At 35.0% G+C, this 9,265-nt stretch overlaps 1 long non-coding RNA gene across 1 annotated transcript; it reads right to left on the bottom strand.

Moving 5' to 3' along the window:
• Positions 1-6,067: 6,067 nt before the first annotated feature.
• LOC113353796 lies at positions 6,068-8,954 on the bottom strand. The gene is made up of 2 exons (XR_003361534.1): positions 6,959-8,954; positions 6,068-6,874 (listed from the first exon to the last, which is right to left on the bottom strand). It is a non-coding gene; the product is annotated as an uncharacterized LOC113353796 (long non-coding RNA).
• Positions 8,955-9,265: the final 311 nt, after the last annotated feature.

The following is a 9,265-nucleotide window of genomic DNA, read 5'->3' as shown; positions in this document are numbered from 1 at the left end:
GAACATTTAGCCATGGTTTGCAAAGATTGCATTCCTTAATTTATAAATGAATTTTTTTCATGAGTATGAAATCATACTTAACTGATTTTAGAACTTAAACCAACTCAGTTTGCAAACGGGTATGCAAACTTAAGTTCCGGACTTTGGTCTTGTTCGACAGTTGGCAAACGGGTACGCAAACTGTCGTCGCGGACCTAACTCAGGTAGAACCTTTCAGATACTGGTATGCAAACTTGGTTCCCAGACTTTAACAGTTAAAACCATTCACATAGCGGTATGCATACTTGATTCCCGGACCTGAATCACACAACAAAAGTTTGCATACTGGTATGCATACTGTGCTATATCCAGACATTTGTTATTTGGTCTAAACTCCCATTTCAATCATTGAAACATCCTTAGAATACGATAATAGTTGTCTCACACAAACTATTAGCTTATAAGTAATTTTCAAGTGATCGAATGATCAATACGAAACATTCCGAGTCTACATCAAATGACTGTCTCACACAAATCACGTAAGATGTTTCAAGGAAATTTTCACATGATCATCATTTGACTCATTGTTTAGTTTCCAACAAATAGTAAACTCGTCAAGAATAATGATGAAGGTAGTTAAAAAAAAACTTTCCAACACATATTTCGAGAAAGATATAAGCAAGTTCCAGCAAAAACTTTCCTTACGCCTCTGAATCCTATCAGGACTCTAGGCACTTGATTACCATAGCTGATCTCACCCATAACTAAGAGTTGATATGACCCAAAGTCGACTTTATAAACAAATCTGTCTCCCATGGAAAAGTCTATTATGATAGATAAATTTGTTTCCCACATAAATACCTACGAAGTTTTTGTTCCTTCTCTTGGTAAATCAAGGTGAACATGAACCAATTGATAATCCGATATTAAATTCTCGAAGAACATCTTAGAAATATCAATCACATCATAGTAACTTAACTATATGGTAGTAAAACAAGTTATTATGGAATCACAAAGAATGAGACGAAGAGCTTTGTGATTACTTTTTATATCTTACTTATCGGAGATAAATCTCGAGCCTATCTTAGAGAAGATATATAGTACTCAATATGATCGAACAAGTAAGATCAGAACACGCAACTACAATGAAAATAGTTGGGTCTGGTTTCAGAATCCCAATAAAGTCTTCAAGTCGTTAACTTATAATGGTTTTTCGAAAAACCTAGGTTAAAGGAGAATCGACTCTATTACCCAACTAGTATCAACAGGAGGTGTGGGGATTAGGTTTCCCAGTTTCCAGAGTTCTCCCTTATATATTCTTCAAATCAGGGTTTGATAACTTACAAACAAAGCAGTCAATATTCACCGTTAGATGAAATCCTAATTTAAGATTCATGCTAAGTTTACTTAAAACCAAAGCAATATCTCTCCACCGTTAGATGGTCTTAGCTTGTTACACTCAAATGAAATATACCTTCATTTAGATATTGGTAACCGTACCTAAACGTTTATATTGAGTTGGCTCAACAATAGTTACCCGAAGTTAGCCATGTGAACAATTTTATATTAACCACATTCATCTAACACTTCTAGATCAAGTGATAATCAAATGAATCTAATTGTGTTACTCATAGAGTTGTATAATTGTGTATATTCTCATAAAAGTATACAAGACGCAATTGAAACAAAATCGGATTTGATTCAGGAGAATCAATTCATGAACATTTAGCCATGGTTTGCAAAGATTGCATTCCTTAATTTATAAATGAATTTTTTTCATGAGTATGAAATCATACTTAACTGATTTTAGAACTTAAACCAACTCAGTTTGCAAACGGGTATGCAAACTTAAGTTCCGGACTTTGGTCTTGTTCGACAGTTGGCAAACGGGTACGCAAACTGTCGTCGCGGACCTAACTCAGGTAGAACCTTTCAGATACTGGGATGCAAACTTGGTTCCCGGACTTTAACAGTTAAAACCATTCGCATACCGGTATGCATACTTGGTTCCTGGACCTGAATCACACTACAAAAGTTTGCATACTGGTATGCATACTGTGCTATATCCAGACATTTGTTATTTGGTCTAAACTCCCATTTCAATCATTGAAACATCCTTAGAATACGACAATAGATGTCTCACACAAACTATTAGCTTATAAGTAATTTTCAAGTGATCGAATGATCAATACGAAACATTCCGAGTTTACATCAAATGACTGTCTCACACAAATCACGTAAGATGTTTCAAGGAAATTTTCACATGATCATAATTTGACTCATTGTTTAGTTTCCAACAAATAGTAAACTCGTCAAGAATAATGATGAAGGTAGTTAAAAACAAAAAACTTTCCAACACATATTTCGAGAAAGATATAAGCGAGTTAAACTCAACTCAAAATATCAAATATGTATAATGTAAAGTCTATATAGCTATATGACTTAGTCTCAAAAGGATATAGAATAAAATAGACTTATGAGTGATATATAAGTTTTAGTCTCCACATACCTTTTGTTGATGATCCTCCAAGCTCTCCTCAGTAGATCTTCGTCTTCAATCGATGAACGCCGTGAAGTCTAAAGCTCAAATGCACATTCTATCCTAATCTGAGACATAGCTATAAGTAGACTATAAATCAAAACTTATAGTTTTGATAACCTAAACTTGACAAACAAGCTTGAGATAACAACACTTGCGAGTTCGGCCGAGCAGTGCTAACAGTAACAAGCCCATCTTTAACCTTAATATTACGAAGCACTTTTACCATGAGCGAAATTTGGGCTTTTGTTTATGTTAGGAAAAATTGTAAATAATTTAGGTGATCTTATTTTAGTTGGGATCTTAAACCCTGCAAATTCCAAGAGTTAAGGTCATTTCCACATGTCCATTGGTCCATACATCATTTGGTAGGGTAATAGGGATTAACAACAGATGATATGTTATTTTTACAAAATATAAAGATATAAGATTGAATAGAAATTTCATAAAAAGCATTGCAGAAATCATGACTGATATCTGAAAGAAGAGTCAATCACATTGAGAAAGTAAGTTACCAAGTAAATAATAATATATGTGAGGTAACTTGTTGAGGATAGACAAGATTTAAACAGGATATTTACGAGAGAGATAAGTATGCAAAGGAAAATGTGATCTAGCTATATAATCATCCATAAGAAAGCATGCCACAGCTTGCTAGGAAACAAAGAAAGTCGAAAAAGTTTAAGAAATTTAAGAAATCTCAGGTTGAGAATCATGTCAGCGGTATCAGCTTCGAGGAAATCGAGAAATCTTAAGTTGAGAATCATGTCAGGAGCATCAGTTTCCCAATCATGTGATCTATCTAGTTAAAAATCATATACATATCCATAGGAAAGCATACTACAGCTGGAAAAGTTTTGATGAAAAACATATACTTATCCATAGGCCAGAATACCACTGCTGGCTAAAGAACCCCAAAAAAGTTTCGAATCATGACCTCCATAAGACTAACTTGATGGGGAAGGGGGGTAAATATAGTCAATGGGATTCATCTGTATTGATTTCTTTTTCCTATCCCGCTTCTTCCAATACTTTTCGTGGTCTTTTCCTCCTTTTACTATTGATTCCATTTGTACTTTCCTATGATTCACCACTTTCTTGGATAGGGTGTAGCGTTCCATGGCTTTCTGATTCCTTTTCTTGTTGCTCTTTTTGCCCTCTTCTTTTTTGCCTCTTCCTCTGGTTGCTTCTCATGTTGCATTTTTTTCTTTTAGTTGTCTCTGATTGTTCATATTTTCCGCTCTGTCTTTTCCTCAAGTTTTTTTCCCTTCTTTTTCTCTGCTGCTCTTTCAAGTATGCATCCCTCTGACGAGACTTCATCTTCTTTAAATTTTTTTCCTATTCTTTCTGTATCTATCTTCCCTCTTTATCTTTGCTTCCTCCTCGCCAAGTTCAGGTAAAAGTTTTCACACTCGCTTTTGTGTATAGGGGTCCTTTGGTGTTCCTACGACAAAAGTATCTAAAGGTATGGTCAAACTATTCATTTGTGTATTCTTCACAATTATCCTTTACTTGCTGCTCTCCGACATGGGAAAGATAGTCGACGAGGTTTCCCCCACGACATATATGTGTAACCTTCCAATCATATTCAATAGATCCAAAATTCTCAGAGAAGAGATTTTGAATCCGTTCTACAAATATTTCCACTCTAACTTTATTAGAGTCTGAAAATGCCCACAGGGTACCATATAACAACTTCACACTGTTGTTTCATTATCACATGAAATGTGCAGTTTTCCGGTCAGCTGACCAATTCTCGTCAACTGAACACGATTGTTGAATTCCCGCAACACTCCATAGCACTCAGTAAAAAGAACTGAAACATCTTCTCTTTGGTTACCCATAGCTAATCTCATTCTCTTAAAACCTTTTTGAGCTCTCACAGTTGAGCCAAACGAAAATACACCATCTTTTCTTGATGCGTCCATATCGCAATTGTCCCAGCCATCATCTAGATGCTGCCATTCAATTGTTGTTAAATTGTTGTCACTACCATGCTTATATATAAACGGATCACACAATCTTTGTTCGACTTCTTTTACAACACTCCCTATTGAGTCTATATAATATTCGTTACATTTATAGATATCATATAAAGGTTCAGTTTCATTCCATTTTGCTTTCGCCCACTTCTTTGATCGAGGAAGTCTTCATTTTTCCTGATATAGACAAAAAAATATTTGACTGTGAGTTTCAAAAAATTACAAGGAAAAATGATGAAGTAACTACATATATGGATTGAAATGGACAAAGGAAAGACAAGTGTATGCATACAACAATTATTAACAAGGAACATAAAAAATGACATGGGACTCGTAGCAAATACTTAACTGTATCAAATAAAAGAACACAACGAACTAAATTCTGACATTTCTTTCTCCAGTACTTTTCGTGGGCGTTTCCTCCTTTTACTATTGTTTCTCTCTGTACTTTCCTTTGATTCACCGCTCTCTTGGATAGGGTGTAGCGTCCCATCGATTTCTATTGCTCTTTTTGCTCTCTTCTTTTTTGCATCTTCCTCTGGTTGTTTCTCATGTTGTATTATTTTCTAGTTTTCTCTGATTATTGATCTTTTCGATTATGTCTTTTCCTCAAGTTTTCTTCCATTCGTTTTCTCTTCCGCTCTTTCAAGTGTGCATCCCTGTGAGAGGACTTCATCTTCTTTAATTTTTTCTCATTCTTTCTGTACCTCTCTTCCCTCTTTATCTTTGCTCCCTCGTTGCCAAGTTCAGGTGAAGTTTTCACGCTCACTTTTGTGTAGCGGGGGACCCTTCGATGCCCCTATGACAAAAATATCTAGAGGTATGGTCAAACCATTCATATGTGTATTCTTCACAATTACCCTTTACCTGATGTTTTCCGACATGGGAAAGATAGTCAACGAGGTACATTCCCCCACGGGATTTATGTGTAACCTTCCAATCATATTTAATAGCTCCAAAATTCTCAGATAAGATCTTTTCAATCCGTTTTACAAGTCTTTCCACTCTAAATTTAACAGAGTATGAAAGTACCCAAGGGTACCACGTATCAACTTCATTGTTGTTTCATTATCACATGAAATGTGCAGTTTTTGGGTCATCTGACCAGTTCTCGTCAACTGATCACAGTTGACGATTCCTCGAAACACTCCATATCACTCAACAAAAGGAACTAGAACATGTTCTCTTCTGTTACCCATAACTAGTCTCATTCTCTTAAAAACCTTTTTGGGCTCTCACGGCTAAGCCATACGAAAACACAACATCTTTTTTTAATGCGTCTGTGTCGCACCTGTCGCAGCCATCATCTACATCTGCCATTCAATTATTGTTGTATTTTTGTCACTATCATGCTTATATATAAATGGATCGCGCAGTCCTTGTTCGATATTTTTTACAATATTCCCTCCTGAGTCTATATAAGATTCGTTACATTTATAGAAATCATCTAAAGGTTCAGTGTTATTCCATTTTGCTTTTTCCCACCTCTTTGATCGAGGAAGTCTCTTTTTACTAATACAGACAAATACATATTTGATTGTAAGTTGCAAGAAATTCCAAGGAAAAATGATGAAGCAAGTATACATATGGATAGAAACTGAAGGAGGAAAGACAAGTATGCATGCAACAATTTTTAACAAGGAACATACAAAATAACTTGGGACTCGTAGCATACACTTAACTGTATCAAATAAAAAAACACAACCAACTAAATTCTGACATTTCTTATTCTAATACTTTTCGTGGATGTTTCCTCCTTTTACTATCGCTTCCCTCTGTACTTTCCTCGGATTCACCGCTCTCTTGGATAGGGTGTAGCGTCCCATGTCTTTATGATTACTTCTCTTTTTCCTATTGTTGTTTTTGCTCTATTATTTTTTGCCTCTTCCTATGGTTGATTCTCATGTTGCGTTCTTTTCTAGTTTTCCCTGATTGTTGATCTTTTCGACTTTGTCTTTTCCTCGAGTTTTTTTCCCTTCATTTTCTTTGCTACTCTTCCAAGTATGCATCCCTCTGAGGCCCTGAGGGGACTTTCTGTTCTTTAATATTTGCTCATTATTTCTGTACCTTTCTTTCCTATTTCTCTTTGCTCCCTCCTCAGCAAGCTCAACAGAAGTTTTCATGCTCACTTTTGTGTAGAGGGTCCTTCGATGTATCTAGGATAAAAGTATCTAGAGGTATGGTCATTCCTCTATGTATTCTTCGCAATAATCCTTTACCTGCTGCTCTGCGACATGGGAAAGATAATCGACGAGGTATATTCCCACACAACATTTATGTGTAACCTTCCGATGATGTCCAATAGCTCCAAAATTCTCAGATAAGAGATTTTGAATCCGTTCTATAAGTCTTTCCACTTTAACTATATAAGAATCTGAAAATACCAGCAAGGTACCACATATCAACTTCACTGTTGTTTAATTGTCACATGAATTATGCAGCTTTTCGGTCATCTTACCAATTCTCGTCAACTGAACACAATTGATGACTTCTCGCAACACTTCATAGCACTCAGCAAAAAGAACTGAAACATGTTCTCTTATTATACCCATAACTAATGTAACACCCTGAGTTCCGGACCAGGTTCAAACCCGTATGGAGATCTGAACTCGAAGCTTTACGGGTTGGAAAGAGACTTTTTTTTTTGCTAATCTTCTTTTACACAAAACATAGTTGAAACTTTATATAACATGAGTTGAAGCATATAAATCCACCAATTATCTTTAAGAACATTTTCAACCAAACATATTATTTCAAATTACATTTCAAGAAATACAATAAAATAATTCAATCACTGAGCTACTCATTCTTAGCTTTCACTGCGCCACTCTGATAAATCCGCAAGGATGTCAATTGGGGCGAGATGACAGCTCAATAGAATGTACCCCTATTCTCTAAAGATGTGGAAACAAAATCATTTTATCAAGGAATAACATACAATAAGAAATACAGTGCAACTTCAACGAATATATTCAACCACCAACATTACCTCACAAATATTATTTTCACCAAATCATCCAATTTATTTGTTCATTCATGAGTTCACAATACCAATATTATTGCCAACAAATCATCCATTTAGGATTCAATGCACCAATTAACATCATCAATAATGTTTCCAACAACCCATCCTTTTAAGTTTCAAACATGAGTTACGTATCAATATTTTCACCAATAAACCATGAGTTATCAATATTTTCACCAACAAACTATGAGTTTACAATACCAAAATAATTGTTAACAAGTCATTCATCAATGATTCAACTCATCTATTCACATATTAATATCGTCACAGAGAAACCATGAGTTTACAATACCAAAATAATTTCCAACAAGTCAATCATCAATGATTCAACACATCTTTTCACGTATTAATATAGTCACAGAGAAACCATGAGTTCACGGTACGAAAACCTTGGTTCGTACACCCACCTATCGTTTATCGGCACGGACAACCTCCATCGATGGTCAGGAACAAAAGTTCCTATGGGGATCATACCCATCTGCTCTCGGGGATCATTACCCGTTTCATTCACGGTACGAAAACCTTGGTTCTTACATCCACCTATTGTTTACCGGCACGGACACCCGCCATCGATGGTCAGGAAACACAAGTTCCCACGGGGATCATTACCCATTTAACTCTCGGGGATCATTACCCTCCGTTAGCATAAAACATGTTCCATATAAAGGTAAAACATGAACTCATTTACTTTTATAAATCATTTTCAAAAGCAATCATGTCTTAACAACATGAATTTCTTTCAAGCATTTATGCAAACAAGTTAACTGCAGCCACATAACATTATATGCCCCGTGGTGATAGCTTTATCTGATCATCTTCAAACTTTACAAGGACATACATGAATTAATAATATACAACATATAAAAAGTTCACAGTAAACCAACGGTTCAAACAAAATATGTTGAATTTATAATGACAACCTAAAAACTGGGCAGATTCCATGTTATTACCAAACAATTCACCATAAATTCATATTAGTGTCAAATTAAGAAAATCCAAAGCCCAATGAAAGATAAGACAATTTTATACAACTTTTGTTAAAACCTAAAATCATTTTAACATCATTAAGACTTCCTAAGAACATCAAAATCACAGCAAAACGAAACTGTCCAGAATTTCAGAAATCATAATAAAAATTACAAGGAATATTCAACGGTGAATTTGTGTATGAAAATTCTCAAATTTTAACAAGAGATACCTAATCATGTTTTATATCAATAGGAGAAGTCTGATCATAAATAAGAGATGTTTATTTATTCAATTAAATTGCAGAAACCTAACAATTCAAAGGCATACGAAATAAAACACCAAAAGAGAAAGGGTTTTACATTCTACCTCAATTCCATTGATTCTACACTGATTTCCTAATTAGAATTTCTCCTCGAGAACCTTAGCTCCAATTCATGTTCTTCCTCTCCATAGCTTTCTCCTCCAAATATCTCTAGCCTTTTGGTTTTCTAATCTCTAAATTCTCTCTCCAAAACATCTAATATAAAACTTATACTAATAATAATAATCACTATTTATTATTTTCTTTAATTATATTAATTGTTTTCTCATTTTCTATCAATTTTATTTACTTAATATATTAGGTGACTCTATTTCTATCCAACTCCTAGTCTTTTCTAGTTCAAACAACCCAGCTAGGCTAAGGCAAAGGAAATAACCTATACCACATGGTTAGCTAAATTGGGTGTAACCCGACCCGAAACGCTTATTAAAAATACATGGTATTACAAC

This window comes from Papaver somniferum, chromosome 2 (assembly GCF_003573695.1).
Source record: "Papaver somniferum cultivar HN1 chromosome 2, ASM357369v1, whole genome shotgun sequence".
In the NCBI taxonomy this organism is placed as follows: domain Eukaryota; kingdom Viridiplantae; phylum Streptophyta; class Magnoliopsida; order Ranunculales; family Papaveraceae; genus Papaver; species Papaver somniferum.
Note: the sequence above shows the minus strand (reverse complement) of the source record. Positions and strands in the feature narration are given on the sequence as shown.